Source organism: Dipodomys merriami, unplaced genomic scaffold (genome assembly GCF_024711535.1).
Source record: "Dipodomys merriami isolate MVZ:Mamm:240054 unplaced genomic scaffold, mDipMer1.0.p SCAF_344, whole genome shotgun sequence".
Lineage (NCBI taxonomy): Eukaryota > Metazoa > Chordata > Mammalia > Rodentia > Heteromyidae > Dipodomys > Dipodomys merriami.
Genome location: NW_027204982.1, coordinates 100467 through 121226, shown reverse-complemented (window position 1 = coordinate 121226; position 20760 = coordinate 100467). Strand labels below are relative to the sequence as shown.

General features: G+C 39.5%; 1 pseudogene; it reads right to left on the bottom strand.

Annotated features, from left to right (window-relative positions):
* Positions 1–2171: 2171 nt before the first annotated feature.
* LOC138803615 (protein enabled homolog) lies at positions 2172–3719 on the bottom strand (annotated as a pseudogene).
* Positions 3720–20760: the final 17041 nt, after the last annotated feature.

Here is a 20760-nt window from a genome sequence, read left to right as displayed (position 1 = left end):
CTTTTTTATTGCGGTCAATAGACCTAATCTCTGGGCCTCATTGCTGTTTCTTAACTATTTTTACGGAGGGTAGGGTTTGAACTCTAGGCCTGAGTGCTGTCTTTGAGCTCTTCAGCTTAAGGTGAATGCTCGAGTTATTCACCCACAGTGTCACTTAAGGTTTTCTGGTGGTTAATTGGACATAAGAGTCTCATGAAGTTTCCTTCCCAGGAAGGCTTTGAACCGTGATTTTCATACCTCAGCCTCCTGAGTAGCTAGGAATACAAGACAGAACCACCAGTGTCCTTGTGTTTCTTAGCTTTTTGGCTCAAGGATGATGTTGTACAACTTCCACAGCTCAGCTTTTAGCTTTTTTCTGGCTTATGGACATAAGATTCTAATGTACTTTTCTGTGTAGTCTGGCTACAAACTGATCCTCAGATTTCAGATTCCTGAGGTGCTCCAATTATACACATGAAACACATAACCATTGCCCATTTTAAAATGTTAATATGTTCTTTTTTCCACTTAAAATTTTTTTTCATGTTTTAAAAATTTTTTATTGTATATGTGCTAGTCCTGGGGCTACAAATCAGAGACTGGATACAATGCCAGAACTTTTCCTTCAAGACTAGTGGCTTACTAAATGAGCCAAAGGAAAGCTTGTAGATATACTTGTTTTGTCTTGGTGCTTGAACTAAGGCCCCAGGTGCTGTCCTAAAAAGTGATTAAAAAGTGATTGCCTAGTTTGCCATTTAAGTCACAGCTCAACTCCTTTTTTAATTCTTGGTAGCTAATAGGAGATGAGCCTTATGAAAAGCCCCGCATGAATCAGTTGCCTGAAATCTGAGGATCATGGTTCAAAGCCACCCAGGGCAGGAAAGTCCATGGGACTTTTAGCTCCAATTTATCAATGAAAAGTTGGGAGTGGTGGAGCTCTATCCTTGAACAAAACATTCTCAAGCCATAGGATAGCACACAGATGCACACAGAGAGAAAGCCTTATGGACTTTCTTGTATGGGCTAACTTGGACCTATGCTCCTCAGATTTCATCCTCTCTTCATCCTCTCTCCGTTTAAAATGTTATTGGTCCTGCGGCTTCACCTCTGACTCTGGGACCTATATCTTAGCTTTCACAATCAATGCTGGTGTTTTTAACATCTCTGCCACAGCTCAAGGTTTTGTGCTGTGTAACTGGAGATAAGAGTCAAAAGCAGGTTCCTGCCCTGGCTGACTTGACACTGCAATCCTCAGATGTCAGCCTCTTGTGTAGTAAGGATTACACACATGACCAGCAACATTTGGGTCATTTTAAAACTTTAATATGTGCTTGCTTCCACCTCCTTTTATTTTTATTATTTTTTTTTTTATTTTTGCTTGTCCTGGGAGTAGAAATTGAATTTCAGATGCTCTCTCAGTGCATACATGGGACTAACCATAACATTTGGCATTTGTGGGGAAGTTAATTGGAGAGAAGAGCTATGCCAGATTCAGGAGGCTGAAAATTGAAGAAAGTCCTTAATGCTCTCTTCTATAATTAACCACTAAAGGCTAACTTGGACTTCCTATCACTCTACAATCCCTCATGACGGACCTGGTCATCTACAGACACTTTCTTGTAAATGTCATCCTTTGAAAACATAATTCTATTTGTTCCTCATCTTAAGATCTAAACCTACATAGCGCTGATCTCAATTAGTCATGGAATACCAAATATGATAGGAAGACAAACCTGAGAGAGACACATGCAATACAAAAGCAGAGCTTGCTCAGTTCCTCAGCACTCAAAGAGGGGAGGATTTGGAAGGGGGAGGAGAACTTCATGAGCCTTTCTACTCTTTATTTTAGCAGTAGGTTGTGGGAAATGTGTGGTTTTATTTCAACATGAAAATATCTCAATGCATGGCGATCTTGCCTGATGGGTTTATATTTTCTGCATAAATGTTATGGAAACTCATACATAACTCTCTTTTCATCCTGCAGTAAAGGTCAAAGCAGCAAGAAATGGAGATGATAACAGATGATCGCCAGAGTCACAACTTAAGAAGGTTTCAGAGGATGGGGATTTTCCCTTGACTCCTTTTCCACTTCCTTCTTATAGCTTGTAACTGTAGGGTTGATGTTGACAGTTGTTTGTGGGAATTTTTGTTTTTCTCCATATCCAAGTCTTATCTCTGCTTAGTTTGCTTCTCTATGCAGTATTTGACTTGCTCAACTCCTGCCTGATTGCATCAACGAACTCCTCTTTCAGCTTGGTTAGTTCTTTTCTGATCTCATCTAAAATATCCTGCTTTAGTCTGTCACAGTCAAGGCTTTCTGTCTGGACCCCGTCGGCACTGGGCTGGGACAAGGGTGTGGACTTATAATGGCTCATAGGACCTGCAGTCAAAAACAATCTGATTTTTCCTTGGAGAATCTCATCTGGAGATGACGGGTGACTTGCTGCCATTCATTGTATTTGTTCTTTCCCAAGGTTTCCTGGTTGGTTCAGGTGTACTTGTTGATGAGACCTTAGAAGTTACAGGTTCTGATTCTTCATTTTTTGCTTCTATTATTGATCCCTTTTCGGCCATTCTCCTTCTGGCCATCAGGGGACTCATTTCCTCCATTAAGCTGCTACCTGCCAAGAGAACGGGTCCATTTCCACCACCCATGTCTGTTTTAGCTGACACGGAGTTCACATCTGTGAACATCGGGCAAAGAGACATCTTCCACCCATGACAATTTCCTAAGCTTGGCTCCAGCAATCGCAGCTGCAAGTCCAGTTAAAGGACGATTGTCTTCTGAAAAGGATCCCAGAAAAAAAAATACGGATGCTGGAAGGGAGGGGCAGGAGGTGGTACAGGAGAGGGGCTTGATTAGGAAGAGGGGGTGGGGGAAGAGGGCCAGAGGCTAGCAGTGGGGGTTAAGGAGGAGAGAATACAGAGGCCTGGGCTGGACCTGGTGGGAGTGTGGAGCAGATGGAGATGCAGGTGGTCCCAAGATAACACCCTGCTGGGCTGGAGCCTCCGACAACTGAGAGGCTTCCTGAAAGCCTGGCTCAGAAGCAGAGGGTTCTCCCCTCTCAGAGTTTACAGGGGTCTCCACAAAGGCAGAGGTGGCAGTACTCGGCACTCTGCTCTCTTGATCCCATTCCTCTTGCTCCAGCTGCTCCATCTGCTCCCGCTCCAGCTGCTCCACCTCTCTCTTTCCAACTTCTCTCCAGCCTCTCTCTCTCTACTTTTCTCTCTCTGGTCTTTCCCTCTCCATTTTTTCTCTCTCCAGCTTGTCCCTCTCCAGCTCCTTCTGACATTTCTGTTCTTGCAGTTGTCTTCTTTGGATGTCCAACTCTTCTTCGTATGGGCCATTTTGAATTTGATCAGGCAGTTGTGAATTTTGTCTAGGCAATGTTGGTCCTGCCTCCTGTGAATTCAGCACTTCTAAGGCAATGCATGCCTTAGATGCCTATGATTCACATAGCACTTGTGAAGACATTAGCATCCTCTTTGCTGCCATAGTTAAGACTGTACATCTGCTTGGCATCTCACCACTGGTGGAAGGTCTGTGTTGCTTGATTATACTTTAATCCTTTGGGGATGGCACAGTTGATCACCAATTGATGATCCTGGATCTTCCTGCCCAGCACTCTGAATGTGTTGTTGCCTGTATGATGATGGATATGAACTCTGCTGAACCACAGCTGGCATCCACTTTTATTGGCATCATCACAAGCCAATGCAGCAGCTCTTGCCTGACTCATTGAGCCAGCAGGCCTGATGCATGCGGCACGGGAGTGGGCTCCTCTGGGACCTCAGGGTTGGCTCATTCAGTGCTTCTCTGCTATACTGGTGGCCAGCTACTCCATCACCTGCTGTCGCGCCGGCCAGGCCTGGGTTGCAGGGTAGGTGGGCCGCTTTGGCTGCCTGCTGCTGCCGCTGCTGCTGCACAGGCCCCTGAGGACCGCGAGGACCAAGAGGACTGCAGCCGTCCCAGCCGTTGGAGGATAGTGGGGCATGCCAGGAGGCGCTGGTGCGGGGCGTGTGGAACACTCAGGCTCTTCCCTCGCCTCTGCCCTCCCCTACCGCTGTTGCCCTCCCCGTCTCTTCCCCCGTATAAGTAAACTTTTATATCTTACAAAAATAACTTTTACCTGGGGACTGGTGGTTCATGCCTGTAATCCTACTCAAGAGGCTGACATCGAGGATCACAGTTTGAAGCCAACATAGGTAGAAAAGTCTGTGAAATTCTTATCTCCACTACACTACCAAATATACTAGAAGTGTGGCTATGACTCAAGTAGTAAAGTGCTAGCCTTCATCAAATTATCTCAGAGCCCAGGCCACGAGTTCAATCCCCTGTACTGGTAAAAAAAAGAAAAGTTTCATTAGTTTATATTATACTAGGATTATGGTGTGTGACACCAGTGCTGGGATTCAGAAACAACTTTTGTAGTAGCTGCCACTTTTGATCTTTTCCCTAGGAGTTTTTATGTTTTTTTTTTATCCATGCCTTATATTTACATTCCACTAATGGAATCATTTTTTTGGTTGGAGGCACATTTCAATAATTCAATAACATATCAAAAAGACATTTTTCGTTATTTTAAATAGAGAAGGGAAACATATGCTGAGTCTGAGCCCAGCAGAGAATGAATGATGGTTTGATTGCAGATATGTGGAATGTATTCCAAGATGTGGGAACCTACCAATTTGGGTGCCTCAGTTATCAGGTCTTCCTGAAGCTTCACAATAAACTTCTATGATGTCATAGCCACCTTTGCTATCACAACCGATAGATGTCAGGCACTGATCTCACCCTTAGGTGGACTTAGATACACAGGGAGGAAAAAATAATATTTAGAAGAAATGACGATTGACCACAAGACCACAGTTTGATGAGCTTTCCTGATTGAACTTTGAGATTTCATGAGCAGAACAGGCTCATCTCCACACAAGACTACTAAGCACTGAGGACCAGGCATTATTGTAGGCAACTAGAGAGACAGATGTGAATACAGATGTGAATGGCCTGCCTCCATGCACATGTCAAGCTGTTGGAGAAAACCATAAATCAAAATGATAATGTCAATAAATCAGAAGGATGGCCATGCGGGGAGACAGCTTCACTTTGAGGATTGGAGAAAAAGACATGATATAATAGTAGGAGGCATCATCCATGCAATGATTGCTTTTCCAGGCTGGCTCCAATCTCAATCACAGATCTTGTCCTCCTGAGTTGCACAGTATAGGTGTCAGGCACCTGCAGTGGGCTCTTTAATATAAATATCTATAACCAATGTGTGTTAAGTTTCTTGGAAGTTTTTTGTGAGAAAGGTTAAAAATTAAACATATCATGCACCCTAAACTTTCTTTTCACTATCTTCTAACTATTTCAATATGAACCGTCTTACTCACTTTTTGGAAAAGTCAAGACTTTTTTTTTTCATTGTTCAAATCCTAGGGAGGGAATAAAAATGACAGCTTCTTTGCCAAAGTACTAGAATGTACTAGTCATTTTAACTGACCAGTTTTGCCAAATAATATGTCTTGCCCTTCATGGATTTTTCATCTTCAATAATGTTAGATGAATAAAACTATAAATAGGAGAAAACCAACCACATAGTAGCAAATTTATCACAATTACATATATAAGCTGTCCACTTTTTACCCAATGAAAACAGTTGCCACAAGCATTAAAAATTTGAATAAAAACTTGGAGATTCTTCCTCTTCATAAAGTTGTTTTTTTTTCTTTTTTTCTTCTTGCTTTGTTTGTTTTGGTTGGTTGTTGGCCTTGACCTTTTGGTCTGGGGGCAGTCCCTCAGCTATTCAGCTCAAGGAGAGCGCTCTACCACTTGAACCACAGCACCACTTCTGGTTTTCTGGTGGTTTTCTGGAAGTAGGTCTCACAGAGTTTCCTGACCAGACTGTCTTTGAACTGCAATCCTCAGATCTCAGCTTCCTCAGTAGTAGGATTGCAGATGTTAACCACCAGCAAATGGTCAAAATAGTATTTTTTTCAATTTGGCTAGCTTGAATGATTGCCACGGAAATAAGTAGAATGTAAAATTGTTAACTTGTGCTAAAATTTGCAATAGTTTTATCTTGAAGAATAGTGAAACATTTAGAATTACATATTTTGAGAAAATGTAGCTGATTAGCTTTTATTGATTTAAAATACTAATATACGTCTCTTTTTATTTAAAATACTAAAATATATCTCTCTTTGAGGACACTGAAGTCTGAGTTCAAAACTTGTACTTGTTGGCAGTCACTCAGAGTTAATTCTGTAAGCTCATTTTTAAATCAATCATAGATTAAATAACTTGAAGCTTACAAGGTGTCTTTTGTTAAGAATAAGTGAAATAAACCTAAACTCCTGCCTTTCAAGTATCAGAAGGAATCTTAACGTCTAGAATGTATAGACTCAAAATATGAAACACACAAAGAACATTAAGGGAAAAGAACAAATAATCTTATCAATAAATAGGTAAGTGAATTGACTAGATAGGTCCCAAATCAAATATAGATGTCTATGGAATACACGAAAAATATTCAATGTCTTTAGCAATCAAGGAAACACAAATCAAATCTATGTTCAAGTTCCATCTCTGCCTAATGAGAATGCCTATTATCAAAGAAAACACAAATACTGGCAAAGAGGTGGGGAAAGACACTCTACACAGTGTTGACAATTAAATGAATCAATGTATCCACAACAGAAATCAGTGTGGAAATTCCACCCAGGAAATCCTACATATACACCTGAAGAAATTTAAGTCAGCGTTATAGTAGAGCTGTGTGCACACACATTTTTTACAGCAGGATTCAAAATAGTCATGTTTTAGAATAAGCCACCACAGGCAGGAAAGTATGTACTACTGTAATCTCCAATTAACAATAAAAACAAATCTTGGAATAGAGCTGTAGATCAAGTGGCAGAATACCAGCCTTGATGTATAAAAAGCCAAGCAAGAGATGAAGACCCTAGGGTCAAGACTCAGGACTGCCAAATGTGCATGTATGCACGCATTGCCCCCCACCCCCGCACAATGCTGCTTATATTTTTTAGCCAAGCTTCTTATTCCCCTATGATTCATGCACCTATGACAGAGCTAAATATAATGGGAAAGTGATATTTAAAATGGTAAACTTATACTGAATACCCAGGTATATTTCTCATTTTTTTTGTGGTCACTGGGCTTGATCTCACAACCTGAGTGCTTTCCTTGAGCTTTTTCACTGAAGGTTGGCTCTCTACAACTTGGAGCTACAGTTCAACTTCCGGTTTTGTGATGGTTCATTATAGATAAAGAGTCTTAAGGACTCAGTCCTCCACACACTTTCTAACGGCATTTCTCAGATTTCAGCTTCTTGAATTGATAGAATTACAGGCTTGATTCACCAACACTGGGCTAGAACCTGAGTATTTTCACCACTGTTCATTGGAAGAATTCAATTCTTTTTCCTCCGGAATGCTTGCCATGCACATTTCTCTCTGGAAAGCAATTGAGCAAAGAGAGAGTTTCCAGTAGCTCTCACCTATACATCCTATCTATGGAACAGTCTGATATCTGAGGATAGTCGTTCAAAGCCAGCCCAGACAGCAAAATCTGGGAGACTTTTCATCCCAATTAACCACAAAAAAGCTGTATGCTGAGCTGTCCCTCAATCAGTAGAGCTCTATGTTGAACAAATACCTCAGGGATAGACCTCAGGCACTGAGTTCAAACCCCAAGATCAGTGAACACGGGTACACACATGATGTGCATACACACACATACACACACACACACACACACACACACACACAATTTTATAACAGAGTTCTCAAACCTAAGAAAGTGCCATTCTAATCCCTTAATGTCATGCTTTGCCTGGGCTGCAATCCATGCTGGTAAACAGCATCTACAGGGATTAAGAAGCTCAGAGCCAATCTGGACCCACCCAGACGGGAAGCAGGAGTGAGGTAGCACAAGCATGAGGCCCCCACTCACTCACACTGAAAGGAGGAGTGAGGTGACACAGGCATGCAGCCCCCACTCATCCAGAGTGGACATAGGAGTAAGGTGACACAGACAATGGCAACTACCCAGCCAGACCAGAAGCAGGAGTGTTGTGGTGAAAGCCCACAGCCCCCACTCTCCCAGACCAGAAGCAGGAGTGAGGTGGTGCTGTCAAATGGCCTTACCCACCCAGACAGGAAGTGGGAGTGAAGTGACACAGGCATGTGGTCAGACTTATCCTGCCAGGAAGCAGAAGTGAGGTGACGGTAGCATGCCACACCAAAGGAGCCTCACTAACCATGGTGGCCCCCTGAGAAGGAAGGTATGCTTCTATGTCAATCCAGCCTTTTCTCCTGGCCTTTTGTGAAGGGCTGCTGGGTTCAGTGGTGCACTCAGTAGGTCATAGGGCTCAAGCTATGGACCCTACTGTCCTCTCCCAACTGGTACTGCACCTGCTGAAGCTTTGGCAGCAAACTTAATAAGTTGTAATTCACAGAATGTATACCATGAACCATTAGTGTCTTTAGGTACCATGTGACACTTGCTAGTCACTTAATATTACAGTTGCCAATGTCTTAAGTGCTTTCTGAAGAGAAGGGGAAGGGGTCATAGATCCAACTGTTCAAAAATGCCTTTGGATGACACTGTATTGGCCCAAGAATGAGTCGACACAGCTGGTATCCAGGTATTTTGGGAAAGTCTTTTTGGCCATGCTTTCTGTTTGGCCTTGGAGAGTCTCAGAATATTCTTTGTTGACACAGAAGATGGGAAAGTAATTGCTAAGGCTTATATAGTCAGGAGCCATTTCCTTTCTGCCCTTCTGAGATGGCATCTCACTACATAGCCAAGACAGCCTTGAACTTAATGTGTTTTTTGCCTCAGCCTCCCAAGTGATGGAATTACAGGCTTACACCACCATGCCCAACTATCTGTCATGGGCCATTTGAAATAGAAAAATCATGACATGTGTTCTATATCTACTAACAATCTTGTGCAAAGATCAAATAAATTACAGGCTGGTTGTTAAGAATAGAGACTCAGATTCAACTGAATTTCAAATAAAATTCTGGTTTCTTACCTGCTTTTGGTTAAAGAGGAAAACACTATATCACTGAGCTTTATTCACTTGTATACAAATGTGAATGGAGCCAAGAACAGGTGGCTCATGCCTACAATCTTACTCAGGAAGCTGAGATGGAAGCATTGTGTTTCAAAGCCAGCCCAGGCAGAAAAGGCCATATGAGATTCTTAGTTCCAATTAATCCTTCAAAAACCATAAGTGGGCTGAGAAGGTGGCTCAGTAGAAGCGTGCTTTCCTTGCATGCATGAGGCCCTCGGTTGGAATCCTCAGAATCACATAAGAAGAAAAAGCTGGAAGTACACTATGGCTCAAATGGTAGAATGCTAGCCTTAACCTGAAGAAATGAGACACAGAACCCAGTCCCAGAGTTCAGGCCCCATGACTAGCAAGAATAACAACAACAACAAAATAAAACAGAAATGGAGCTGTGGCTCAAGTGGTAGAGTGCTAGAAAGTGGATCAGGGAGAGCACACAGGCCCTGACTTCAAGCTCCATGACCAACTAAACAAAAACAAAAACAGAAATGGAGCTGTGGTTCAAGAAGTAGAGTTCTAGAAAGTGAATCAGGAACAGGCCCTGAGTTCAAGCACCACAATATACAATTGGATACTGGTATTTCCCATCTCCTAAGGTTGTCATGTTTATTCAATGAACAGAATTTTTTGAGCATTTCCTATTGAAAAGAGGGATTTTTAATGACCAGCAAGTGATTTATGATGCTGCAGAGCATTCAATGTATAACCTCTACTTGAATGTTAATTTTGTGAGTCCAGAAGCCAAACTGATGAGCCAGATACTCTTTTGGAAAATGGTTTCATATGGTAGATTCAGTTTCCCACATGTCAGTTTGCTCTTCTGCTTCTAGTCAGAAGATCTCTAAGACTCAGGAAAGGATTCAAGCTCTCTGTTAAACCATGCTGTAGCCATTTTACTTTTATTAAAGGAATAAGTAATCTAGATATTGGTGGCTCATGCCTATTATCCTCGCTGCTTAGGAACCTGAGATCTGAGGATCATGATTTCAGACCAGCCCACGCAACAAAGTCCATGAGACTTGTCTCCAATTAAGCAGAAGAAGAGGTATGGCTGAATAGAGTATCTTTACTAAGAAAAAGCTCTATTTAAGCTGTCCCATATGTTGGGACATTGCCACCTACAATACTTCTGGACCATTTCTTCCTTTGGTGTATTGGCCTATGGCCTGGCTTTCACTCCTGTGTATATAGGCTGGTTGGCCATCCACCTCGGGGGTGGAATGATCCGTTTATCGAAAATACTGCCCAGAAAAAACAACTATGATGTAAACAATGTTTGATAAGTTGTTAAGTCCAAAGTTAAAGTGGTAAGGATGATTATTGTTTAGCTTTTTTTCATTAAATAGTAATTACTTTTTAAAGTTTATCTGCTTATTTAATGTGATGTAGGAAACCAAAAGTTAATATTTGGGTTTTTTGGTGAAATTTGAAACTAGGCAAGTAAAAGCACTCATTGTCCCCAAACTCAACATTTAAAAATATTAAAACATTGTTCATATGTTTTAGTCACCAGAAATTTGGGACAAGCATGGTAGCTCACACTTGAATTGCTAGATACAGAGAGGATTATTAGGATTTGAGGCTAGCCCAGGCAAACATTCACTTTATTGGATCTCAATCAATATCTGAACCAAATTCATTGTGCTTTTAATTTCATCTACTCACAAAGGGTAAAGAGAAGGATTGTGATCCATTCTGTCCTGCTCATAAACAGAAAACCCTGCCATAAAAATGGCTAAAGCAGAGCTGGGCACAGGTGATTAATGCCTATACTTTTATTTACTCAGGAGGCTGAGGTCTGAAGATCACAGCTCAAAGCCAGTCTAGGCAGGAAAGTTTGTGAGACTCCTGCCTCCAATAAACCAATAGAAAACTAGAAGTGGAATTGTGGCTCAAACAGTATTGCACTCGCCTTTAGCTGAAGAGTGCAGGTACAGTGTCCTGGCCCAGAGTTCAAGCCACATGACTAACAAAACAGAAGTAACTAAAGCAAAAAGCGCAGGTGTATGGTTCACCTTGTAGAGCACCTACCTAAAATGCATGAAGCCCTGAGTTTAATTGCTAAGATAGAAAGGAGGAAAGCATGTGAAGGAATGGAATGAAGAAAAGAAAGAAGGGAGGAGTTATGATATAATCAAACACTAGAATGATGTGAAGTATTAAAGGGATTACAAGTATTTTATATAAAAATATACTGATTGTTTACAAAAAAGCAAATTTTAAAATGTGGAATTCAGGTTAAAATACATGTACAACTTTTGTTTTTCTATAAAATGATACTTATGTGCTCCTTTAGTTTAAAAGTAGTAAATGAGTTTAAAACAATACAAGAGTGGTTAGAATGAATAATTATTTCTTATCACTTTTTCTGCTATATCCACCACTTATAAAATCAAAACAATGTTGATCATTTTAATTATTAATTCATTCGTATAATCTTTCATCTTTAGTGTATAGTCTATTGTACACATCATTTAAATGTTTGAACTCTTTTTGTTGTTTGTTTTTGTGGGTCATGGCTCCTAAACTCTTGGCTTGGGCACTGTCCCAAGCTCAAAGCTAGCACTCTACCACTTAAGCCACAGTGCCACTTCTGGCTTTTTCTGCTCATGTGGTACTGAGGAATCAAACCCAAAGGCTCATACATGCAAGTCAAGAACTTTACCACTGAGCCACCTTCCCAGCACTGAACTCTTTTTTTTTTTCCTTCAGATATGGGACTTGAATACAGGGCATGGGTGCTGTCCCAGAGCTACTTTGCTCAAGGTTAGCAATATAGCATACCAGTTTAAACCACAGTGCCATTTCTTGTTTTTTAGGGGTTAATTGGTAATAGGAGTCTCATGGGAACTTTTCTGCCCAGGCTGGCTTTGAACCACCATCCTCATTTCTCAGCCTCCTAAGAAGGTAGGATTACAGGCATGAGCCTCCTGCACACAGCTGCTCATTTTTTTCTTTTAACAGTTATACAAGTTTAGTTCCACCCCAAATACATGCAAACTGAGATGCAAATTGGCTTTAAATAAACCACGAATTGAGGATGTTGAGATCACAAGTGATTGCAAATTCGTTTTTACTTTTTTTTTATGTGGAGCTTGAACTCAGGGCCTGGTTGCAGTCCCTGTTCTTTTGTGCTCAAGGCTATCACTCCACCAGTTTGAATCACAGTGCCCCCTCTGGTTTCTTGCTAACCAGTTAATGAGATAATAGTCTCACAGACTTTCTTTTTTTTTTTTTTTTGGTCGGCCGTGGGGCTTGAACTCTGGGCCTGGGCGCTGTCCCTCAGCTCTTCAGCTCAAGGCGAGCGCTCTACCACTTGAGCTACAGCGCCACTTCCTCACAGACTTTCTTAACCAGGTTGTCTTTAAACCTAGATTATCAGATCTGAGCCACCTGAGTTGCTAAGATTACAGGCATGAGCCACTGGCACCAACTTGTTAAAAAAAGAACGACAATTCATAAGCCAGGTACCTTGGCTCATGTCTGTAATCCCAGAGGCTGAGATCTGAAGATAATGATTTGAATCTAATGATGATAAAACATCTCTGTGATTCTTTTATCTCCAATAAACTCCACAAGAAAATCCAGAAGTGAAGATTTGGCTCAAGTGGTAGAGTGCACTCGAGCAAAAATAAAGCTCAGGAACAGCACTTAGATCCTGAGTTCAAGCTCCATTTCTGGCACACACACACAAACACACACACACACACAAAACAAAAAGTAAATAGAAAATGTGAAGAAATCAAGGGAAAAAATTGAATATTGTAAGGACTTTTGGGTTTAGAGGTATGACTCAGTTGGTAGGAAAAAAGCTAATGATTGAAACTATCAGGTACCAAGGACTTACAAAAACATAATTATCTTCTCTTTATTTCACTTTTCTCATATGTTCTCATTTGGGAGCTCTCTTCTTTTTGAAAAAATAGTGTTGTTTTAGCGGTGATATACAGCAATGTTATCTTTCTGTATGTCAGGTAACTAGTATATTTCCTTCCTTTTACATAGTCTAATCTGTTCCCCCATTCTGTTCCATTCCCTCCCTCCCATGTCGATCCGCAAGTTGCATGGTTCACTTTCATCAATATCCAGTACAGCCAGTGGGCTCTGCGGCTGGAATTTTTCTTCCAGTTTCCACTGATTCTGTGCCCTTTTCCCATCTTACGTCAGATATGCATGCATATATAGTGTATATTGGGTAAAGAATACAGAGTCATCAGAAAATGAAAAGAGCAATTAAGAAAAGTTCCTTGTTTCTTTATCTTTACAATTCAATTCAGTATATATATATATATATATATATATGCATATGCATATATATATATATGTATATATAGTTTTATATACATAAGAAGAGATGCTTGTGTATTATAACTTGGTGATTTTCTACAAAGGCTTTTCCCTACTGTATTCACGGTACATGATGCCTAGAATCCTGTACAGTTTTCATATCCCATTGTGTTTTAAATCTAACTTCCACATATCAGGAAGAAAATGTGCCATTTGTCTCTTTATTCTTGGCTTAACTTTATTAACATGGTTTATTCTAGTTCCTTCCATTTCCCTGCAAATGACATTATTTTATTCTTTCTAATGGACCTGTCTGTAAAATTTCATTGTATATAGATAGCATAATTATTGGATCCATTCATTTATTGTGGGGCATCTGGGTGTGTACATATCTTGTCACTGTGAATTGAGCAGCAAGGAACATGGTTGTGCAAGTGTCCTTGCCATATTCTGGTTCATGATGCTCAGGGTAGATGCCTAGAAGTGGTATGGCTGTAGGGAGGGTATTAGGGAAGGTCTGTGTTGCGATTTTTGAGCAACTTTCAGATTGCTTTCCAGAGTTGCTGTATTAGTATACATTCCCACCAGCAGTGTAGTAGGATTCCTTTTTTCTCCACTTTCTGATCAGCATTTGTTGTCAGAATTCAGAATATTTGGGTAAGATTGTATCTCAGTATTGCTTTGATTTACATTTTCTTTATGGCGAGGGATAATGAAACTTTCCTAATATGTTTCTTTCCCATTCTTTACTTTTTCTTCTGAGAAGTCTCTTCTTGGCTCCCCTGCCCATTTAGTAATTGGTTTATGAGGTTTTGGAGGGGTACTTTCCAGAGATCCATTTATACATTGAATATTAGCCCTATGTCTGATGTGTTGCAGGTAAATATCTTTTGCCAATTCCTTGGCTGTCTTTTTAGTTTAGTGGCTATGTCCTAGCCTGTGCAGAATTTTTTTCCCTTTGATGTAGTCCCATTTGTTGGATCTATCTCCTATCTGTTCTGCCCCAGGAACTCTATTCAGGAAGTTCCTGACTGTACCTATAAGTTTTAATATCATTCCTATTATGTCTTACAGTAGTTTGGCTGATTTTAAGGTAGTTAATCCATTTTGAGTTGATGTTAGTGAAAGCACAGATCCACTTCTAGTTTTCTGCATATGGCTGCCAAGTTGTCCCAACAGGAATATTTGAAGAAGCTGTGATTTGTGTGTGTGTGTGTGTGTGTGTGTGTGTGTGTGTGTGTGTGTGTGTGTGTGTGTGTGTGTGTGTGTGTGTGTGGTCGGTCATGGGGCTTGAACTCTGGGTCTCGGCGCTGTCCCTCAGCTATTCACCTGAAGGCTAGTGCTTGCGCCAAAGTTCCAGTTTCCATTTTCTTGTGGTTTATTGGAGATAAGAGTCTCATGGACTTCCCTGTCCCTGCTGGCTTTGAACAATTATCCTCAGATCTCAGCAGTTACATAAGCTAGGTAATGAGTATATTTCTTATCATCATTGTTACTTCCTCCTTTGTTTTTCCCTACCATCCCTTTCCTCCCCTAACCAAAACTACACTCTCACCCCACCCCCGGCCTAAATTGTAAAGCTCATTTTTCTGCATAGTGTATTGTGCATCTCATTATTACAATGGGTCAACCTATATCTCTATTTAAGCATTTTGTTTTTCCCTTCCCATCCCCAAATTAGAAAAGTGTATATAAAAGTTGCAAGGCACCAATATCAAATACAGTGAAAACAGGGGTTTTACGATGGGGGAGGAACATACAAAGAAAAAAAAATTACGTGGTATATTGTGAATACGTTAGAATACGTTAGAAACAATAGATAGAAAGAAAAAAAAACACTTCTGTCCCTAGCTTGAGGTTCATTTCTCTTAACATCATCTTATTGGGTCATATGTACATAGCTTTTGAACTTTTCTGCTTGTCCCTCAGATCTCTGCTTGATGTATACTAGTTATTACAAATGAGGGACACCATGAAACCTATGTTTCTTTAGGCCTGACTCACTTCACTTAATATAATCTTTTCCATTGGTCTTCGGATTTTTTTTTGTATTTTTCTTTTTTTATTGTGAAAATACCGTAAAGAGGAGTTACAATTACATGGACAAGATAATGAATACATTTATTAACAAGCATTGTTGCCTGTTCTTTGTATCCCCTTCCCATTCCTTCCCATTGTCCATCCCACCCACTACTACCCCCCCACCAAAGTTGTAAAGTTTGTTTTTTGACATAACTACGTGTACATCTCATTGTTGCAATGGTTATGCCTGTATCCCTAGTTAAATGATTTGTTTTTGCCCTTCCCCTCCACAAATTATAGCACTATCAAATACAGTGAAAGCAGGAGTTTTATCATTGGGGAAGGACATACAAAGCAACATAGAAATCATCTTATAAATATGTTAGAAACAATTTTTATACCAATAACAAGCTGTTTTTGTTATTGTGGCTCTTTAGTAGAACTTGAAGTCTCCTATAGTGGTACTGCCTGAATGGCTTATTTTGCCAAGAATTGCTTTGTCTCTTCTTGGTCTGTTTTTTTTTTTTTTTTCCATATGAACTTTTGGATTCTTTCATTTATCTGAGTAAAGTACATCATTGGGATTTTGATGCAGATTGCCTTGAATTTTATATCATTTTTTTGCATTATGGCCATTTTCACAATATTCTACCTATCCATGAACATGGAAGGTCTTTGCATATTCTGATATACTCTTTGATTTTTTTCTTTAGATTTTTGCAATTTTTACATCTTTGGTTAGGTTAATTACTATTTTTTGAAGCTTTTGCAAATGGTGTCAGTTTCATTATTTTCCTTTCTGCTTGTATATTCTTTGCCCAACAAATGGTTCAGTAACCATTTGTTGTTGTTTTGGGTCGTAGTGCTTGAACTTTGAGCTGGGCGCTGTGGGCGCTGTCCTTCATCTCTTCACCTCAAGGCGAGCAAAAGCGCCACTTCCAGTTTTTTGGTGGTTAATTGGAGACTCATGGACTTCCCTGCCTGGACTGGCTTTGAACAACGATCCTCAGATATCAGCCTCCTGATTAGCTAGAATTACAGGCATGAGCCACTGGTGCCTGGCCAAGGCTACTGAATTTTATGGATTGATTTTGCATTCTGATACTTTGCTAAAAGGATTAATTAGCTGTAGGAGTTTTGGAGTTGAGCTTTTGGGTCCTCAAGTATAAGAAATGGTCATCAGCAAATACCGTTAGTTTAATTTTTGCGTACTCTGTGTGGCTCCTTTAATGTCCTTTTCTTTCCTTATTGGTCTGGCTAAAAATTCCAGTATAGATTGAAGAGGAGGGGAGTGAAGGGGCATCTTTGCCTTGTTCCTTATTTTAAGGAAAATAGTTTTAGTTTTTCCCCATTTAGTATGGCCTGTTGTCTATGGCTCTTATTGTTTTAAGGAATGTTCCTTCTATTCCTTGTTTCTCCAGAGCTTTTAATGTCAATGCGTGGTCTTTTGTCGAAGTTTTGTTCTGCATCTACTGAGATGAGTTTGTGGTTCTTGATATTGGCTCTACTGATGTGAATTATTGATTTGTATATATTAAATCAACTTTGCATCTGTGGAATGAAGCCTACTTGATCATATTTTTATGACTTGTATTTGTTTCTGGGTTCTGTTGGCTAATATTTTATTGAGGAGTTTTGCATCTATGTTCATCAGAGAAATTGATCATTCATTCACATGTTTTGTTGGATCCTTACCTAGTTTTGGGATGAGTGTAATATTGGATTCATAGAATGAGTTTGGGTTTGCTCCATATTGTGTCTATTTCACAGAAAAGCTTGAGGAAGATTAGTATTACTTCATCTTTAAAAGCCTTATAGTGGGCTTAGAAGATGGGTTAGTGGTAGAATGCTTGCCTAGTATACATGAAGCTGTGTGTTCCATTCCTCAATGCCACATACACAGAAAAGCCAGAAGTGGCATGGTTGCTCAAGTGATATAGCACTAGTACTAAAACTAGCCTTGAGCAAAAACAGCTCTGGGACAGGTTCAGAACCTGAGTTCAAGCCCTAAGACTGGACAAAATAAAATGTCTTATAGAATTGAGTAATGAATCCATCTGGGCTTGGACTTTTTCTTGTTGGAAGACTTCTGATTACTTGTATGTTATTCCTTTGTTTAGTTTGTTGATATTTTCTTGGTTCAGTATAGGATGTTTGTATGGGAAACTCTATTTATGGTCATGGGTCACTGTCCCTCAGCTCTTCAGCTCAAGGCTAGTGCTCTACCACTTGAGCCATAGTGCCACTTCCAGCTTTTTCTGCTTATGTGGTGCTGAGGAAGCGAACCCAGGGGCTCATGCGTGCAAGGCAAACACGCTTCCACTGAGCCACCTTCCCAGCCCAGAAATTCCATTCTAGGTGCTGACACCCAGACAAAGAGGCTTGTTGGGCTTTTTGAACTGATGATGGAAAAGGGGATTGTATGACAACTATTTCAACAAGTAAGAACTTGATAATGCTTACTTATTACTCAAATGACTGAGGAAAATATCAGCATGAATTCAATTTTGAGTTAATAAATGTATATGCACATCATTATTATCTGAAAGACTTTCAAAAAATCTACCATGCTGACTAAGATTCAAAACTCAAAAATAAATAAATTTACTTATTTATTTTGGTGCCAATCCTACGACTGGAACTGAGGGTACAATGGTAAGCACTTACTACTTGAGCAACCACTCCCATTCCAGGTTTTCCTGGATAATTGGAAATAAAGATTATTAACAAATGTTCTGGCCCAGGATGATTTTGAAAATCTGCGCCCAGGTCTTAGCCTCCTAAGTAGCTAGGGTTATAGGTAATTGGTCAGAGATATTTATTTATTTATTTATTTATTTATTTATTTATTTATTTATTTATGTATTTATTAATTTATTCAACCAGACTTGGGACTTGAACTCATGTTCTGGGTCATTACCTGGACTTTTGTGCTCTAATACTTGAGACAGAGCTACAATTCCTGTTTTTTTTTAAATAATTAATTGGATATAATTGTCTCCCTGAGTTTTCTTCTGGGTCTGGTTTTAAACCTAGATTATATGATCTCAGCCTTCTTGATAGCTAGTATCACAGGCCTTAGCCACTGCTGCCTTGCTCAGAAATTTATTTTTAAAGTATCTTTTCACTGGGTTTTAGGGGGAAACAGAGAAATGTATACATTTCCTGAATTGTGAACACCTTACAGTACTTTAATAATAACAATAAATTATGTTTTTTTTCCATTTTGTAGTAATTTGGCATTTGCAAACCACCAAAATGAACTCATTCTCTTTCAAAAACTATCATGTCTTTATGAAGTTGAAAATCACATATTAAGTTAGGTGATGGTGGCTCAAATCTGTTATCCTAGCTATTCAGGAGGCTGTGTTCAAAGCTAGCCCAAACAAGAAATTCTGTGAATTTGTAGGCAGGGGCTAGGTATTCCTCCTTTCTGATCATAGTGAGCACAGTCCTTCACGTACTTGGTTCTTAAAAATCATACTTAGGCCAGGCATTTGGTCACTCATGCTTGTAATTGTCACTGGCCAGGATACTGAGATCTGAAGATAAAGTTTCAAAGCCAGACCCGGCAAGAGTGAGAGTCTTATATTGAGCTAAGCATAAAAAGTTTGAAACAGAGTTGTGTTTCAGATAATAGAGTGCTATCCTTGAGTGACAAAACCAAGCAGGAGCAAGAAGACCTGAATTCAAGACCCAATACTGGTAAAAAATATATATAAATATATATAATAAAATAAAATAAAACCACCAAAAAAGTGCCTTTGTTCTTTTTAAAATTTTTGACATTTTTTTCCTTACTTTTTTATCTGTATGTTACTATATAAACACACAGAAAGTTATGGAACAAAGTTAAATTTTAAGAATATTCTTCCATTATCGACCATTATACCTTCATTATACTTAAGAAAATTAATGATATTTTCATAATACTCTTATTATATCAAATACAGATACACATTTCCTTGTTTGAGACAGATATTATTCTTGCTATTTTTCAAAATAAATTTTCAAATTAAATTTTCAAATTAATTTTTCAAATTAATTTTTCATTAGGGTTCATTTCATGTTGTTATGTCTCTTTTGTTTTTAGTTCTCTAAAATATCATCCCAGCCAGGCATTGGTGGCTCATGCCTATAATCCTAGCTACTCAGGAGCTTACATTGAGGATCGTGATTCAAAGCCAGCCCAGGTAGGAAAGTTCGTAAGACTTTTTTCTCCAATAAACCACCAGAAAAGCAGAAGTGGGGTTTGGGTCAAGTGGTCGAGCACTAGACTTGAGCATAATAGCTGAGGCACAGTGCCCAGCCCAGATTTCAAGCCCTATTCTACTCCCAAAATAAATAAGTAAAATAAAATAAAATAACATGCAACCCCAGTCTTTCCTTTTCATGATACTGCCCTTTAAGTCAAAATATTCTAAATTAGTTTTTTAAATAAGATATTCTTTATATTTTACTCGCCTAGCTATTTCGTTAAGGTGGATTCTCATTCATTTTCCTTTTTTGTTGGTTGTGGGGTTTGTACTCAGGTCCTGGATCCTGTCCCTGAACTTTTGTGCTCAAGGCTAGTGCTCTACCACTTTGAGTTACATTGCCACTTATGGTTTTCAGTGGTTAATTGGAAATAAGAATCTCATAGATTTTCTACCCAGTCTGGTATTGAACCTTGATCCTCAGATCTCAGACTTCTGACAAGCTAGAATTACAGATGTAAGCCATTGGCTATGGGCGCCGATTTGTTTTTCTTTTATTTAATTTTTTGTCAGTCTTAGTGCTGTCCCTGAGCTCTTCAGCTCAAATCAAGTGCTCTATCATTTGAACCAATGCCCACTTTTGGTTTTCTGGTGGTTAATTGGAGATAAGAATCTCATTAGCTTTCCTACCTGGGGTAGCTCTGAACTGCAATTCTCAGATATCAGCCTCACTAGTAGCTAGGATTACATGTGTGAGCCACCTGTACCCAGCTTCCTCATTTATTGTCTTATGGTGAGTTTTATCTGATTTCTCTACTTCTTGTATTTCCTAGCAACTACAAAGTAGGCCTAGAGTTCCTCATTCATTACAGTAGTTCTTAGGTCCAAGTGATGGCTGACTGCAGGAATGGAGATGAGTCCAATATAAAATAAAATGCTGTCTTGGTATTGAAGAAAACTAACAATCACATGCTAGTGGTTCACATCTGTAATCCTAGCTACTCAGAATGCTGATCTGAGGATTATGGTTTAAATACAAGATAATTTATGCTGAATTTCGATAAAAGCTCCCTTGGTGTTTTTAAATGTAGGCTTTTATTTATTTCTTATTTTAGTTTTTCTTATTGTGACTACCAAAAAGGTGAGTGACTTCAATGGCTTCTATTGATGGCTGA